At 36.9% G+C, this 17,525-nt stretch overlaps 1 non-coding gene across 1 annotated transcript; it reads right to left on the minus strand.

The window, feature by feature from the left end:
- Window positions 1–11,197: 11,197 nt before the first annotated feature.
- Window positions 11,198–11,304, minus strand: LOC140521948 (U6 spliceosomal RNA). The gene has a single exon (XR_011973206.1). It is a non-coding gene; the product is annotated as a U6 spliceosomal RNA (small nuclear RNA).
- Window positions 11,305–17,525: the final 6,221 nt, after the last annotated feature.

Here is a 17,525-nt window from a genome sequence, read left to right on the forward strand (position 1 = left end):
AGGATCAAGTGACTTGCCCAAGGTAAAACTTCTTTTAAATCTCTGAGCCTGGATTCAAACTGACATCCTGACTTCAGCTTTGTCCATTGAGCCACCCAACTATCCCAGATGTATATTTACGTGTGTGTATACACACACACATACACACACAAATGTGTGTACACATATTCATACTTTGCATACACATGTGTATAGACTATCATATGCATATATAAAATTATACAAATCTTTCTCTAAAACACACACACATGCGCGTACACACACACACACACACACACACACACACACACACACACACACACACACACACCCCTCTTTCTATATCTCCATGGAGTTATTAGATGGTTGTATTCTTTCCAACAGCAGTGGAAATGTTGACTTTATTATTGTTCTCAGAGCAAGAAGCGGAAAGCAGGGGGTAGGGGTACTGAGTGCACGGCAGATGACAAGATGGATAAGCTAGAGAATCCTGGTGAATGTCTGTATGAATGGAGTTTAAAACATGGTCTGGGTCTAACCAGATATAATGGTTTGAGGTGTCTTCACTCATCCATTCCTTAACTATTTCTTATACATGTGTACATACATATATGTTCACATAGACACAAGTACACATGTTTGTATGTACATATTTTAAATCTCTATGTAAAGGCATAAATATGCATGCATAGATATGGAGGAAGCAACTACAAAGGGAGTATTTGAAAACTCAGAACACCTTATCTAGTTAGGCCTTGACCATATTTTATGCCCCATTCATGCATCCACCAGGTTACATAGGCCTATACCCCCAACATTTCTGCTCTCTGTTTTCGTTTCCTGCTCTGGGAACAATAATCAAGTCAGCATTTTCGCTGCTGTTGGAAAGGGCATGGCCATCTATTCTTCTATAACTCTACTTATAATCATCATAATCAAACATCAATCCCTTAGGCCACTAGTTCTTTATATGTGCTGAGCCATTCTACTCCTACCTATATTATAACATAAACTACAAGGGTGGGGAACCTGTGGTCTTAAGGTCACATGTAGCCTTCTAGGTTTCTTTGGCAGCCTTTTGACTGAGTCCAAGTTTTACAGAGCAATTGCTTTTATTAAGGAGATTTATTCTGTAAAGTTTGGATCCATTCAAAGGACCACACTTGAGGACCTACGGGGCCACATGTGGCCTCGAGGCTGCAAGCTCTCCACCCCTGGTATAAATTCATTTTTGTATTGTATCTCTAGCACATATACATATATATATATGTATATATACATAATAAACAATAAATAATAATATATAATAATAAATAATATATATATAATATAATTCATGGCATATAGATGGCACTTAATATTTGCTTGTGGGTTGATCAATTAATAACAGTATCCAGAAACAAGAAACAAGAACAGGCTACCAGTCCTCTCACTTAAAAGTATCTTCCTCTTTGGCAAAGAATTGGAAATTGAGAGGCTGGTTGTGAGGAGTGACTGAATAAGTTGTGGTATATGATTGTGAGGAAGTAGTTATAATGAAGGGGATGGCTTCAGAAAAACTTGGGAAGACCTATGTGAAATGATACAGATCAACGTGAGCAGAAGCAAAAAGTCATTGCACACAATAATAGTAATATTGTAATTACAATCAACTGTGAAGAACTTAGTTACCCTGATCAAGACAATAATCCAGTGCAGTTCTGAAGAGGTCATGATGAAAAGTGCTCTCCATCTCCAGAAAGAGAAAACTGATGAGCTCCAAGTGTATATTGAAGTATATTTTTTTGTTTTCTTTTTCTTTCTGTTTTTGCAACATGGCTAATATGGAAATATGTTTTGCATGTTTTCACATCTATAACTGATATTATATTGCTTGCCTTATGAATGAGTAGAGGAGAAGCTAAAGTGAGACAGAAATTTGGAATTCAAATTTGTAAAAAAATGTTAAAAATAAAAAATATACATTTTTTCAAAAGAAAAATCAAAGGTATGAAGGGTAAATTTGTAAAATTACATATCAAATATACTGAGCATTTGAAATGAAAAGTGAGCTGTCATAATATGGATATACAATTTCATGTATCCCCCCTTACCCTATGTATATAAAAACACCCATTTTACTTGGTGTTTGTTAAACTCAAAATATATTGAATCATCTAGTGGGAAAAAAAATAGAATATCCACCTTCTTAACATTCCTACCCCCATACTCGGACACCACAGCTATGCTAAAAAATTCACTAGCATCAGTTTAACCTCTGACTCCTCCCTGGTATTTTTCTAAGAACTAGTAACATTCAATAAACTTTGTGTTGTGGCCTGAGCAAAAATCTTTGTAAGATTAAGCATGGCTTTACTGTCAATATCTAGAGTTCAAATTTCTATCAACATAAAATGTCTGAAGACCTCATCCAAGGTAGAAACTAGGTAACAGTATAGGTCTCAAGCAAGGTCAGGTTCACAAAAAAAGCGTTGCTTAAGTCAAAGGTTTGGTAGAGAATTTAGAAAACCTGTTTACACAGAATTCAGCAGTTACCACAATAAACAGAGGACATGAAATATGATATTCTGGAAGATAAAGGAACTAGATTTACAACCACAAATAACCAGTCCCCCTAGTTAAACAGAGTATAATTTAAACTGAGTGTAATCCTACAAGGGCAAAAATAATCTTTTAATGAAATGGAGAACTTTCTTTTTAATTTTTTCTTTATCTATTTTAAAATTTTCTTTTTTTTAATTTTTCAACATGTACTTTTATAATATTTTGAATTCTAAAATTTCCCCCTCCTTCTATTCCCCTTCCCCAAGAAAGCATGTAATCTGATATAGACTATACACATAGAATCATATTAAACATGTTTCAACATTAGTCATGTTGTGAAAGACAAATCAGAACAAGAGAGGAAAAGCATGACAAAGGAAAAAGAAGAGAAAATAATATACTTTGATCTGCATTCAGACTTGACAGTTCTTTCTCTGGATGTTGATAGCATTTTCCTTCAGGAGTCTTTTGGAATTGTCTTAGATCATTGTGTTGCTGAGAATAGATAAGTTTATCAAAGTTGTTCATTGCACAAGGATGTCGTTCCTGTGTACAATGTTCTGTTCTGTTCACTTCACTCTGTATCAGTTCATGTAAGTCTTTTCAGGTTTTTCTTATATTTTCCTGTTCATCAATTTTTATGGAACAATAGTATTCAGGTTCATTCATATACCACAACTTGTTCAAGTATTCCCCAACTGATGGATATCTTCTCAATTTCCAATTCTTTGCCATCACAGAGAGAGTTGCTATAAATATTTTTGTACATGTAAGTCTTTCCCCTTTTTATGATCTCCTTGGGGTACAGACCTTGTAATGGTATTGCTGGATGAAGGGGTATGAAGTTTTATACCCATCAAGGGAGCTCCTCCCACACCACAGGACTCCCCACTAGTTGGTCTCTTCCAAAATGGGGAAAAATATTGGCTTACAAGATCTTTAAAAGAGACACCTTAAAAGTGAAACCTTGAGCTCTCCAGTATTGGGAAAAATGGACTAGGTGCCAAACTGATCTTTTTTCAGGTTCAATGTTCTACTCTAAGTTTTTAAGGGTTGTATGTAGAAGTGAAGTTTATTTGAGTTCAAAAAATTCTTAGGATTCTTCTCTCTATAGTCCTGTCTTTAGCCAGGATGAGGCTACAGTGAAAAGTTAGAACAGTTAAAAACATCTTAGCATATTTTGGAGATTTTGAGAATAATCATTAAGGAGTTTGGAAATTGACAATTTTAGATTGTAGGAGAAAACTCCTGAGACTTTGGGTGTAATTCTAGGAGTTAACACTTCCTCACAATCCCAATCTCTTAGCATTACCCACGCCCTTCCCCTGACTCAAGAGGATGACAGTATAAGAATTGTGGACAGCCTAATTTTTTCCTGTTGATCTCTGTCTTCTCTGATTGAATCAGGGGAGGATGGTTATGGAGAGGCTGGGTTGTCCTCCCCCATCTGGCGGGTGGAGCAGAGGTCACAGTAGTCACTGGCACCATCGCTGTGCCCCCTGGCACCCTCATCCTAGCCCTCTGGATGGGGCCTGGGAATGTGCCCACTCTCTCAAAGGGTCCTACTCTCAGTAGCATCTGCAGCTTGGGGAGGGCCAGGAAGGGTGCGAGCTACACAGCCTGGCTCTTTGGTCCCTGCCTCCAGGAGTGCACAACTGGAAAGGCCCTGGCATTGGTTGTCCCAGCCCTTAAGCAATGCCTAGCTGGCAGCATGAGGTAAAAAGTCAGTCAGCCTTTGTACTTGGTATGTCCATCTTTCTAACTTTCCATCAATAATTTTTATATGTGATAATTTGGAAAAGCAGTTGATGTCATCTGATATGTGTTGTTTCTGTTATTGTATTTCTAAATTATATTGTACAAGACTAATGTGAAAATATGTTTATTACAAATGTATATGTAGAGCCTATATAAGATTGCAAACATCTTGGAATGGGGGCAGCATGGAGGGAGCAGGAGAAAATTCAGAACTCAAAACCTTATGGAAAGGAATGTTGAAAACTAAAAATAAATAAATTCGTATTTAAAAATAAATTGGATTGTAAAATTCTCTCATATTGTAAAATTTGAGTGAACACTGTGAGCGAGAAATGGTGTTAGACAAAGCAATCTTTAATCTGACTTCTTCTGCATATGAATTGGGCTTTTAAAAGGATGTGATAAAAATTAGATAATGTGAAACCTATTAAATATTTAATGAGGCATATTTAGTTATAAACTGTGATGATAAATTTTCTATTGAAAATCTTGGCTATTATGAAAATATGTGAGGTGGTTTAAAGTTGTACTTCCAACATGTTAATGGTAAAATGAATGGTATTTTGTACAAAATAATTTGGAAATGCTGATTCATGCATTCAACAAGATTAAAGTCACCTAACTGCTTATGGGTTCATTTCAAGTTTCAAATACATAATATTACATCAACTTGGTAAATTTTTAAGTAAGTTCCAGAAAGTATGCTGTTTACATTAGTACAGAGGAAAATATCATGGGGTAGACAGGCAAACTAGTCCCTTTGTCCCATCAATCCCTCTCATTTTGTAAACTTGCCAGATCCCTGGAAATCATCTGTGTGGGCAAAATCATCAGCTTGATTGGATTATGGAGTTGCTAAATTTGACTTGCTAAGAATCTGTGAGCTTAGGTATAATATAGAAATGATTTCTAATGATTAGCCTTTGCAATTTGAGAAGGAAATAAAAATAAGTGAAAGATGTTAAGTATAATCTCTTATGTATGCATTTCCTGGTAAATTTTTATTGGTTATTGCAACTCCATGAGAGACGTGAGAGCTTACTATTTTGATATGAATTTGTAGTCATTTCATGACCTAATCAAGAGTTAGATTAGCATTTAAATATATCATATGTATGAGATTCAATTTTGAAGTACCACATTCTTTCAGAATCATGAGTACAAATACAGAAGAGTAAACAAGCTTGAGAAACAAAGATTTTAAATCTATTAAGTTTTGAGGCTAAAGTCAGGAATCTCTGTTTTAAGGAAAAAAAATTTCATTACAGTGCTGTTAGTGAAGAAAAGTAACTTATGAGTTATCTTGTTATATTAATGTGAAATCTGATTTTACCTATTTTTTTATTTAATCTAGAATTAGAACATGAGTAGGAATGTCTGCAAACTACTCTATAATCACCTTAAAGTTGTTCCTATTGTTTATAAGGATTTTGAGAGCAGTGGTCTATGTTTGTATCCATTTGAACACGGATAATAACTGAACAAGTTCTACTACAAATGTTTCATGAAATCTGTTCTCTCTATGTAATTTGAGTTTATTATGTTTACACATCCCAAGTGTTTTATTATTTGCTATTAAGCATCTTAAAGCAAAATCATTTGTATAATATTGAACTTAGGAAGAGAAAAAACATCTACTTAGCACAAGTACTCGGTATATCAAGTTGTGACTTATCTTTAATTGTTACCAATGTGAGATTATAGTCAATACTTATTATCTAGGATATGTGATCCTTGAGAGCTGTATCCACGTCAAGTTCCAATTACTGAACTGGCTACTCAAGATGTTATGGAATTGTTAACTAATATTATTGAGTCTGGCTTCAGGTACAATCATCAAGGAATTCTATTGAGCCTATGAAACATCGTGCCAGCAACCCTATGAGGCTTTGTAAACTACCATTTGCAAACTACTATTTGCATGAACTGAAGTAGGATTCTCCTGACTCAGTTTCCCCAGTATGAATATCCTACCTGGCTGACTTTAAGCCTGACACAATGTAATTACCCATCTACATAATTTTTGCCTAGAATTCAAATGAAATTAGGGAAGCATTATTCCCTTATTGTATAGCTATATCCATATTATTTTTATAGCGGATTTATATAATCAAGAAGTATCATGGGTACAATACTAATCTATGAAATAATAGATTGATACTGGAAAGTCTCAGCTGTTTGGCCTTGCTGTTTATCCTGGTCAGCCCTCACACAAGCTTGCAAATGATTTAATGTAAAATAGCTAAGCCCATTGTGTTCTACTCAAGCATGGGTGCACAGATCTTTTGTCTAGATAACCCAAGGCTGGGAGTGGTCCAGCATTTTTAATAGACAGAGCAGGTTTATACAACAGACTAATGAAGAGAATCCCCAGGGCTGAAATTAGCTCTATAGCTAGGGGAAGTGGTGTTTTAATAAGACATTGGTTTCACAATAGTAGGTACAGTCTGGAATATGGTTGAAAAGTAAAAGAAAGTCATAGTCTGAGTAATGGTTTGAAAGATTTAGAAAGATAAAGAGAGGCTTGATTGAGATAAAGAGAGGCTTGATTGAAAATATGGAAGGCAAATAAGGTTTAGGGACAAATGGGGGACATCTAAGTCACTCCTGTCCCTGGATAGTTGCTCTGGGCACCCTTGTGCAAGCTTCAGATGGTTTAAGCATGTTGAAAGAATGTGAGGAAGTTTAACTTTATTTTAACAATGTTAAGAATGAAAATTACATTGCTTGATTTGAAAGTCAATGGACAAAGTTATAGAAAGCTAGGAGGAATCAAAATGAGATCACTATTTCAAGCCCCTATCTTTCAGTTATAAAGGAGGAATCTGCACTCTTCTTAACACCTGATGTTCTGTTTATATCAATAATTGAAAGCAGGACAAGACACACATTGCTAATATCCTGGAAAAGGCCTAATTGATAAAGTAAATCTACAGCCAGCTGTTCCCCTATGGATCACCAAGCTGAGGATCCTGGGTTTTAACTTTTCAATGCTCCTTTTGCCACTTCTGACGTTCTAAATTTCCCATTGTCTTTTTCTTTTGATGTTCACAGCTTACCTTTTGAATATTCTAATCAAGTTTGTGTCCTCCAGGCTAACCTCAGTCTAATTTCAGATTACCCAGTTGCAGGATATCAGTCCCTACTCACCCCTCATCCTCTGGTTGTAGCCTATGCTCAGGTGTAGTCAACCTTCCCCTTGGACTCACTGAGGCAGAGACAACTCTACAACCCTTGTCAGTCTGAAGTAGTTCCAGAAGATAAGATCTCCATCCATGTCCCTCAAAAAATTTGGGTTCCCAAGTTTGAGGGGGAATTGATGAGGAATGTATGACCCTTGCCTTTTTTCCCAAATGAATTTGGGCAACTTCTTCTTGAGGCAGGAGATGAAGAAATTCAAATAGACTGGTCAATGAGAAACCCGTTATCTCAAGTACCACTTAAAGCCACTTTGGGAGACAAAGACATTCAATTAGACTGGTCAATGGAATTCCAACTCTAACAGAGGCCCCTTGGCTCCAGAAAAATGGGTTAAACAATGAAATAATGATGTGCACCTAAATATCCTCAAAACTCTGAACTACTCCAGCACGCTTGCCTTCATATCTCTGGTTACCTCATCTCCCTGCACAGGGCAAGTTTTCCTCTATTAGAATCCCTAGTAAAATCAAAGCCAAGTGCAAATCATGTCATCATTTCCCTGATGTCATGGTCCTCTTCAGAAACAAATGACAAATACAACCTATGAGTAGACCAAGCTGCCTGAATGGGGACCCAGTTAGCAGGGGAACTCAACTTGTCCTCTCCCTCTCGTCTCCAAAGGAAGATAAATTTTGGTGACCAGAAGCTGCCCAGTTAACTAGATGTTTACTGGCTAATTTCTTTTTCTTCCTTCCTTCCTTCCTTCCTTCCTTCCTTCCTTCCTTCCTTCCTTCCTTCCTTCCTTCCTTCCTTCCTTCCTCCTTCCTTTCTTCTTTCCTTCCTTCCTTCCTTCCTTCCTTCCTTCCTTCCTTCCTTCCTTCCTTCCTTCCTTCCTTCCTTCCTTCCTTCCTTCCTTCCTTCCTTCCTTCCTCCTTTCCTTCTTTCTTTCCCTCATTCTCTCTCTCTCTCTCTCTCTCTCTCTCTCTCTCTCTCTCTCTCTCTCTCTCTCTCTCTCTCTCCCTTTCTTCCTTTCTTTCCTAAAACTTTAAACCCAGAACACTTTCAAGCCCATAGATTGGACCACAACAGATCGCTCCCCAAGCTCCACTTATTTTGGACCCTCCTGGCTTAAGGTGAATGTCAATGGTAACTGCTTCCCTTTGGAACAAAAACCCTGAGGGTCTTGCGCTCTGAGTTTTATTTTTTTTTTCTTTTTCTAATTAAAGGGGCCATCTGTTGATGGCCCCTTATTTAAATATATTTATTTAACTATATTCATTTTATTTATTTTTAATGCTCTACAATCACTACCATAAAACTTAGATGTTTTCCCCCTACCTACTATTACTGTTTCAAGTACTTTTTCACTTGAATCACTGGGATTCTCTAAGTATATCATCATATCATCTACAAAGAGTGATAACTTGGTTTCTTCTTTGCCTATACTAATTCCTTCCATTTCCTTTTCTTGTCTAATTGCTACAGCTAACATTTCTAGTACCATATTGAATAATAGTGGTGATAATGGACATCCTTGTTTCACCCCTGATCTTATTGGAAATGCATCTAACTTATCTCCATTGCATATAATACTTGCTGATGGTTTTAGGTAGATACTGCTTATTATTTTCCAGTGTTTTTAATAGGAATGGGTGTTGTATTTTGTCGAAAGCTCTTTCAGCATCTATTGAGATAATCATGTGGTTTTTGTTAGTTTTGTTGTTGATATGATCGATAATGTTAATAGTTTTCCTATGTTGAACCAGCCCTGCATTCGTGGTGTGAATCCTACCTGATCATAATCTATTATTCTTGTGATAAGATGCTGCATTCATTTTGCTAAAATCTTATTTAAAATTTTTACATTTATATTCATTAGAGAAATTGGCCTATAATTTTCTTTCTCTGTTTTGTCTCTTCCTGGTTTAGGTATCAAAACCATATTTGTATCATAAAAAGAATTCTGGAGGATTTCTTCTTCCACAATTTTCAAAAATAGTCTACATAATATTGGAATTAACTGTTCTTTAAATGTTTGATAGAATTCACTTGTAAATCCATCTGGCCCTGGAAATTTTTTTCTAGGGAGTTCATTGATGGCTTGTTCAATTTCTTTTTCTGAGACGGGGTTGTTTAAGTATTCAACTTCTTCTTCTGTTAATCTGGGCAATTTGTATTTTTTAAAATACTCACCAATCTCATTTAGATTGTCAAATTTGTGGGCATAAAGTTGGACAAAATAATTTCTAATTATTGTTTTAGTTTCCTCCTCATTGGGAGTTAGTTCACCCCTTTCATTTGTGATATTCATAATTTGATTTTCTTCTTTCTTTTTTTTAATCAAATTGACCAAAAGTTTATCAATTTTATTAGTTTTTCATAAAACTGACTTAGTTTTATTTATTAATTCAATAGTTTTTTTTTTTTAATTTCAATTTTATTGATCTCTCCTTTGGTTTTCAGTATTTCTAATTTGGTATTTATTTGGGGATTTTCAATTTGTTCTTTTTCTAGCTTTTTCATTGATCTCCTCTTTCTCTATTTTATTTATGTAGCCATTCAAAGATGTAAAACTTCCCCTAAGAACTGCTTTTGCAGTGTCCCATAAGATTTGGTAGGTTATCTCTTTATTGTCATTCTCTTGAATGAGGTTGCTGATTGTTTCTATGATTTCTTCTTTAACTTCTTTCTTCTAATTCTTTTTTAGGATTAGATTATTCAGTTTTCAATTGATTTTTGGTTTATCTTTCCATGGCCTTTTATTACATATAATTTTTATTGCATTATTATCTGAGAAGGATACATTGATTATCTCTGCCTTTCTGCACTGGATTGTGAGGTTCTTATGTCCTAGTACATGGTCAATTGTTGTATATGTGCCATGTACTACTGAGAAAAAGATATATTCATTTCAATTTTCTCTAGAGATCTATTATATCTACCTTATCCAGAGTTTTGTTTACCTCCTTAACCTTTTGTTTATTTTGAGGTTAGATTTATCAGGTTCAGAGAGGGGGATGTTGAGGTCCCCCACTAGTATAATTTTGCTGTCAATTTGTTCCTTCAACTCCCCCAACCTGTCGTCTAATAATTTGGATGCTATACCACTTGGAGCATCCATGTTTAGTAATGATATTGTTTCATTGTCTATGGTGCCTTTTAGCAGGATATAGTTTCCTTCCTTATCTCTTTTGATTAGATCTATTCCTGCTTTTGCTTTGTATGAGATTAGGATTGCTACTCCTGCTTTTCTTACATCAGCTGAAGCACAATATATTCTGCTCCAATCTTTGACCTTTACCCTGTGTGTATCCCCCCATTTCAAATGTGTTTCTTGTAAACAACACATTGTTGGATTGTGACTTTTAATCTTTCTACTCTCTGTCTCTGTTTTATGGGAGAGTTCATGCCATTCACATTCACAGTTATGATTCCAATCCGTGTATTTCCCTCCATCATCTTTTCCACCATTCGTGCTTTTAGCTATCCCATCTCCCTTCTCCTCCTCAACAGTTTTCACTTTTCACCACCACCTCCTGTAGCCTTCCCTTCCTTCTTTTAGCCCCCCTCCCTTTTCTTCCCCTTTACCTTTACTGCTTCTTGCCTCCCTTTTAGCTTCCCCTCCCCTTTCTTCCCCCTTCCCCTCCTACTGCCTATAGAGCTAGTTAGAATTTTGTACTTAAGTTTATCGTTCCTTCCTTGAACCAAATCAGATGAGAGTACATCTCAAACAATGCTCATCTCCCTCCTCTCTTTCCCTCTACTATAATTTTGTAAAAATATGGAATACTTTACAAATTTGCAAGTTGTCCTTGCACAGGGGCCATGCTAATCTTCTCTATATCATTTCAATTTTAGTATATGTGCTGCCAAAGTGAGCACTCTTGACTACTTCTTAAAGAGGCCTATTCACTGAATGGGCATTACCTCACTTGAAAAGGCCTTAGCGTAAAAGGGTCAATGCTTTCCATTGTATCCTGAGCCATCTCCAGTCATCCTGGTGAATATCTGTTCACTGGATCGAGATGGCTCTGAAGAAGAAAGTGAGGCTGGTGACCTTGCATAGCCCTCTGACTCTCAAATCAAAGTCAAGTGAAAGTCATGTCATCATTTTCCTGATGTCATGGTACTCTTCAAAAATGAAATACAAACACAGGCTTCTCTTAGCTAAGAGGTTTCTCCCTTAAGGAGCTGTATCTCATAGAAAGCTGCCTGCCTTGGGGGGATGCCTCCCTTGGGGAGGCTATTTTTCTTAAAGCAGCTATCTCCCTTAAAGAACTGCCCCTTCCTTAAGCTGGGGTTTTCCAAAAGTTGCTTTTCCTTAAGGAATAGCCTACCTAGGATAAATGCCTTTACCTGATTTGGAGACAGTCTCAGCAAATTCTTTCCAAGTGATCCTGCACACATACAGCACACACCTCAACATTCTGGGGTGCCCCTGAAACTCAGCAATATTTCTGGATCAAAGGGTTTGCACAGTTTTATAGCCTTTGGGTGCAGTTGAAATGGAGAACTTTCAGACATTACTGATGAAAAGAGAGGTATTACCTAAGGCTGGATTTGGTCCATTATACCTGTATCTATATATCCATATTTGTTCATATACATAAGGATTTAAATTGAATATATAAATATAGATTTGGATTGAAAAGGATTTCTCCAGTAAATAAGAGGTAAAGGGATATGACCAAATAGTTCTCTACAGAAGAATAAACTTCTAACTACTGTATGAAAGATTACTCCAAATCACTAACAATAAAAGAAATGAAAATAAAAGCAATAATATTACTCTGTACATCTAGCAAACTGGCAAAGATGACATAATTTAGGAATAGTCAATGCTGAAGGGGGTTGGAGAAGATAGGAACACTAGAGCAACCATGGTGGAACTGTGAAGTAGTAATAACACTTTGGAAAACAATTTGGGATTGTGCAAGTAAAGTGTCTAAAATTTACATACATGTTGACCTAGAGAAAAAGAAAAGAAAAAATAGAAATTGCATATATCTGAGCACTCTACGCTAGGGAATTAAAGACCTTTACAAAGGTCAAATGTGTGTATTAACTAATCATGAATAATTTTAGCAAAATATGTGATTACTTAAAGTAGATCTACACCATTTCCCTGATCTATCTTTCTCATAATCTTATAAAAGAAGAAGAAAAAAGAAGTATCAGGTAAAATTTCTTATCATGAAGCCGTGTGAACTAATTGTCACTATGTCCTTTTATTTTTTTTAGTATTATATTTTTTACAACTACATGTCAAGGAAATTTTTAGTATTAATTTTTTACAAAATTTTGAATTCAAATTTTTTTCTCCTTCCCCTCTCCTGTTCTGAAAATGGTAGGCAATCTGATATAGGTTATACATGTGCTGTCATGTAAAACATATTTCCGTATTAATCACAGCTTTGAAAAAAGAAACAGATGAAAAGGAAAAAAACACAAAGAGAATAAAGTAAGTGAAAAATAATATGCCCTATCTGTATTCAGAGTCCATCAGTTGTTGTTGTTGTTGTTTTTAAAGCTGGATATGTATAGCATTTTTCTTCCTGAATGCTTTGTATCATTGTCTTGGATCATTGTGTTGTTGAGGAAAGCTGATCATTCAGAGTTGGTCAACACAATGTCACCTAGAATATGTACAATGTTTTCCTGGTTCTGTTCATTATATTTTACATAAGTTCACACAAGTCTTGTCAGAAGTTTCTGAAATCTACCTGTTCATCATTTCTTTTTTTCAATGCATTTATTTATTTTTAAATTTCAACATTCATTTCCATGAGATTTTGAGTTTCAAATTTTCTCTACATCTCTCCCCTCCCTCCACAACAAAATGCTATGCATACTGATTACCCCTTCCCTCAATCTACCCTCCCCTCTATCACATCCCTCACTTCCCTTATCCCCATCTTTTCTCTTTTCTTGTAGGGCAAGATAGATTTCTATACCCCATGACCTATGTTTCTTATTTTCCAGTTACATGCAAAAGCAGTTCTCAACATTCATTTCTAAAACTTTAGTTCCAAATTCTCTCCCTTCCTCCCTCCCCACCCATCCCCACTGAGAAGGCAAACAATTCAATATAGGCTATATATGTGTAGTTTTGCTGAAGACTTCCATAATAGTCATGTTATAAACGACTAATTATATTTCCCTCCATGCTCTCCTGACCCACCCATTTGTTCTATTCTCTCTTTTGACTTATCCCTCCCCCAAAGTATTTACTTATGGTTACCCCCTCCTCTCATTTTTCCTCTTCCTTATCCCCCCCCACTCCATTTATCCCCTTATCCCCTACTTTCTTCAGTGTAAGATTGATTTTCATAACAAATTGAGTGTGCAAGCTTCACCTTTTCCCCTCACCTCTTTTTCCCCTCCATTGAAAAAGCTTTTTCTTGCCTTTTTTATGAGAAATAATTTGCCCCATCCCATTTCTCCCTTTCTCTTCCCATTATATTCCTCTCTCACCCCTTAATATATTTTTAGATATCACCCTTTCCTATTCAACTTACTATGTGCCCTCGGTCTATATAATCCCTACAACCACCCAAATACTGAGAAAAGTTTCAGGAGTTACAAATGGTATCTTTCCATGTAGGAATGTAAATAGTTCAACTTTAGTAAGTTCCTTATGATTTCTCTTTCCTGTTTGTCTTTTCATGTTTCTGTTGTTTCTTGTGATTGAAAATCAAATTTCCGATTCAGCTCTGGTCTTCTCATCAAGAATGCTGGAAAGACGTTTATTTCATTGAATGATAATTTTTTCTCTTAAAGTATAATACTGAGTTTTGGTGGGTAGGTGATTTTTGGATTTTATCCTAGTTCCATTGAATTCTGAAATATCATATTCCAAGCCCTTCAATTCCTTAATGTAAAAGCTGCCAGATTCAATATTATCCTGATTATATTTCCACAATACTTGTATTATTTCTTTCTAGCTGATTGCAATATTTTCTCCTTGATCTAGAAACTCTGAAATTTGGCTACAACATTCCTATGAGCTTTTCTTTCCAAATCTCTTTCAGGAGGTGATCAATATTTATTGTACCCTTTGGTTCTAGAATATCAGGCAGTTGTCCTTGATTATTTCATGAAAGATGATGTCTAGACTCTTTTATTGATCATGATATTCAGGTAGTCCCATAATTTTTAAATTGTCTCTCCTGGTTCTATTTTCCAGATCAATTGTTTTTCCAATGAGATATTTCACATTATCTTCAATTTTTTCATTATTTTGGTTTTGTGTCATGATTTTTTGGTTTCTCATTAAGTCATTAGCTTCCATTTACTCCATTCTCATTTGTAAAGAACTATTTTCTTCAGTGAGCTTCTGAACCTCTTTTTCCATTTGGCTAATTCTACTTAACTCTCAGTGGCTTTTTGGGCCTCTTTCACCATTTGAGTTAGTCTATGTTTAAAGGTGTTAATTTCTTCAGCATTTTTTTGGGTCTCCTTTAGCAAGCTGTTGACTCATTTTTCATGATTTTCTTGCATTGTTCTCATTTCACTTCTCAATTTTTCCTCCACCTCTCTTACTTGATTTTCAAAATCCTTTTGAGTTCTTCCAAGGCCTGAGAACATTGCGTATTTATTTTGGAGGGTTTGGATGCTGAAGCTTTGACTTTTAGGTCTTCCTCTGATGGTATGCATTGTTCCTCATCCAAAAGGATGGAAGAAAATACCTGCTCACCAAGAAAGTAACCTTGTATTGTGTTATTCTTTTTCCCTTTTGGGGGCATTTTCTCAACCAGTTACTTGACTTTTGAGTTCTTTGTCAAGAGCAGTATACTATGGGGACCTGCAATTTCTCAGTTCCCCCAAGGTGGCACAATCAAGGGACAGGATTTTATTCCTCTCCTGATCTGCACTCTGGTCTGGGAGAAACTTCAAGCACTCTTTTCTACCCAGCATCTGCCAGTAGAATTCTTTCTCCTGAGCCTCCACCAGCTCCACCACATCAGTCAGTGCTCCTCCTCACCCCAGGGCAGCCACTCAGGGCAGAAATCCAGATGAGTAGCTCAATTCCCCCAGGGTCTTTAGGGCAGGGCCAGGGATCCCACAAAGAAAGCTGTTGCTACCTGGGGCCTGGGCTAGACTGCTGTGTTCCCTTCTCACACAGGTGAAAGAGCTTTCTCACTGATCTTTGAAGCTGCCTTTAGCATTTGTGGGTTGAGGAATCTGGGAATCACAGCTGCTGCTGCTGGTGGCTTGAAGCCCACTCCTGTCCTGTCCCTGCCATGGCATGACCAAGCTAGGCTATGTTCCACTCCATGCCTGGTGTGATAGACCTTTCCTGTTGGTTTTCCAGGCTACCTTGGGCTGGAAATCCCTTTCACTCTGTCGTTTTGTGGCTTCTGCTGCTCTAGAATTTGTTTAGAGTCATTTTTTTACAGGTATTTTATGCGCTGTGGGGGGAGAGCTTCTAGAGGTATGTACTTGTACTCTGCCATTTTGGCTCTACTCCCTGTTGCTCATTTCTTATAACACAACAATATTTCATTAAATTCATGTACCACAGGTTATTCAGCCTTTCCCACTTGATGAGCATCCCTTCAGTTTCCAATATTTTGCCACCACCTAAAGGACTGGTAAAATATTTTTACACATGTAGGTTGCTCTCTCTTTTTTATGATTTTTTGGGGGCATACAGATCGAATTGTCGTACTGTTGGACAAAAGGGTACGCACGGTTTGCTTACTCTTTGAGCATAGTTTGAAATTACTTTCCAGAATGGTTGGGTCAGTTTACAGTTACACCAAGAATGCCTTACTGTTCCAATTTTCCCATACCTTCTGCAACAATTATCATTTCCATTTTTTATCATATTAGCCAATTTGATAGGTGAGGTATCTCAGAGTAGGTGTTAGGCCTGAACAGGACTCTGTTGCTTTACCCATACTCCAATCCAGGTTGAAATCCTGGCTGTCAGTCCCAGGGTAATGGAGGAAGACTGGCATAGAAGAACTTGTGGCAGCAGTGGAGGGGAACCTCTTTACACTTCCAGGGAAGAAAAGAGTGCTTATGGTCACTTACAGGTGAAAGCACAAGTCAGGAGATGAGTAAACACCTCTTCTAAATCATAATATCTTGGAAGAATTGAAAACTTATAGGTCCCCAGAAGTAATTCTAAAAACAGTTCCATAAAACCTCTAAAGATTGGGACATTGTGCCTTCCACCCTGGAGGGAGAGCCCTACATTAACAAAGAGTTAGATGTCAAGTAATAGTCTGGGGTAATGAGTAAACAATGGGAAAAAAATCTGACTATAGAAAAGTTACTCTGGTGACAAGTAATAGCAAAACACACACTCAGAAGAAGACAACAAAGTCAAAGCACCTACATCCAAAGGTTCCAAGAAACATATGACTTGGTGTCAGGCCCTACAAGAGCTCAAATGTGCCTCTTTTATGAGAAACAATTTTCCTAATTTTTCCTTTCCCTTTCCCTTTCTTCCAGTGTCCCACAGTTCTTTTGCCTAAAGCTTGAGGCTTTTTGTGTTATGTCCTCTGGTTCTTTCAGCTAGAAATTAAATGCTGAAACTTAACTGGTGCTGATGTGGCTGGTTTTTGAAGCAGTGGCCAGTTAGGTCTTTTTGGGTTTCCCTGCAGTTGCCCTGGAGGTAGCTTGTTAAGTGTCAGGGAGGATGATCTAGACACTTCTCCACTGAGCTAGAGCATAGGCAAGCTCAGCTTTTTGCACTAGTGTCTTCTTGATTCTACTGGTGTGCTGAGGCACACCTGCAGTCCTGGTGTTGGCAGGTGTTGGTTTCACCCCGCCCTGGGGTTCAGGATCTTCACCCAGTTTGTTGAGGAGGGACTGTCTGGGACAACTCTGATCCTGCACTGCTCACCTTTGGCCACAGCAAGAGGAACCCTCCTTAGTGATATTTCCAGCCTCCCAACATCATATCTACTTTTGTCATGTAGACATGGCAATGTTTTCCAAACTCTCTCATTACTTGTCTACAGGCTCCAAATGGTATGATAAAGTTATTCTCTGTATTACTGGTAATAAAAACGACTGAAAACCTTTTGTGTCTTTTTGAATGGCATGGTGTTTTGTATAGATGTTTAGTGAGTAGGCAGTATTTTCTATGG

Source organism: Notamacropus eugenii, chromosome 1 (assembly GCF_028372415.1).
Source record: "Notamacropus eugenii isolate mMacEug1 chromosome 1, mMacEug1.pri_v2, whole genome shotgun sequence".
NCBI classification, from domain to species: domain Eukaryota; kingdom Metazoa; phylum Chordata; class Mammalia; order Diprotodontia; family Macropodidae; genus Notamacropus; species Notamacropus eugenii.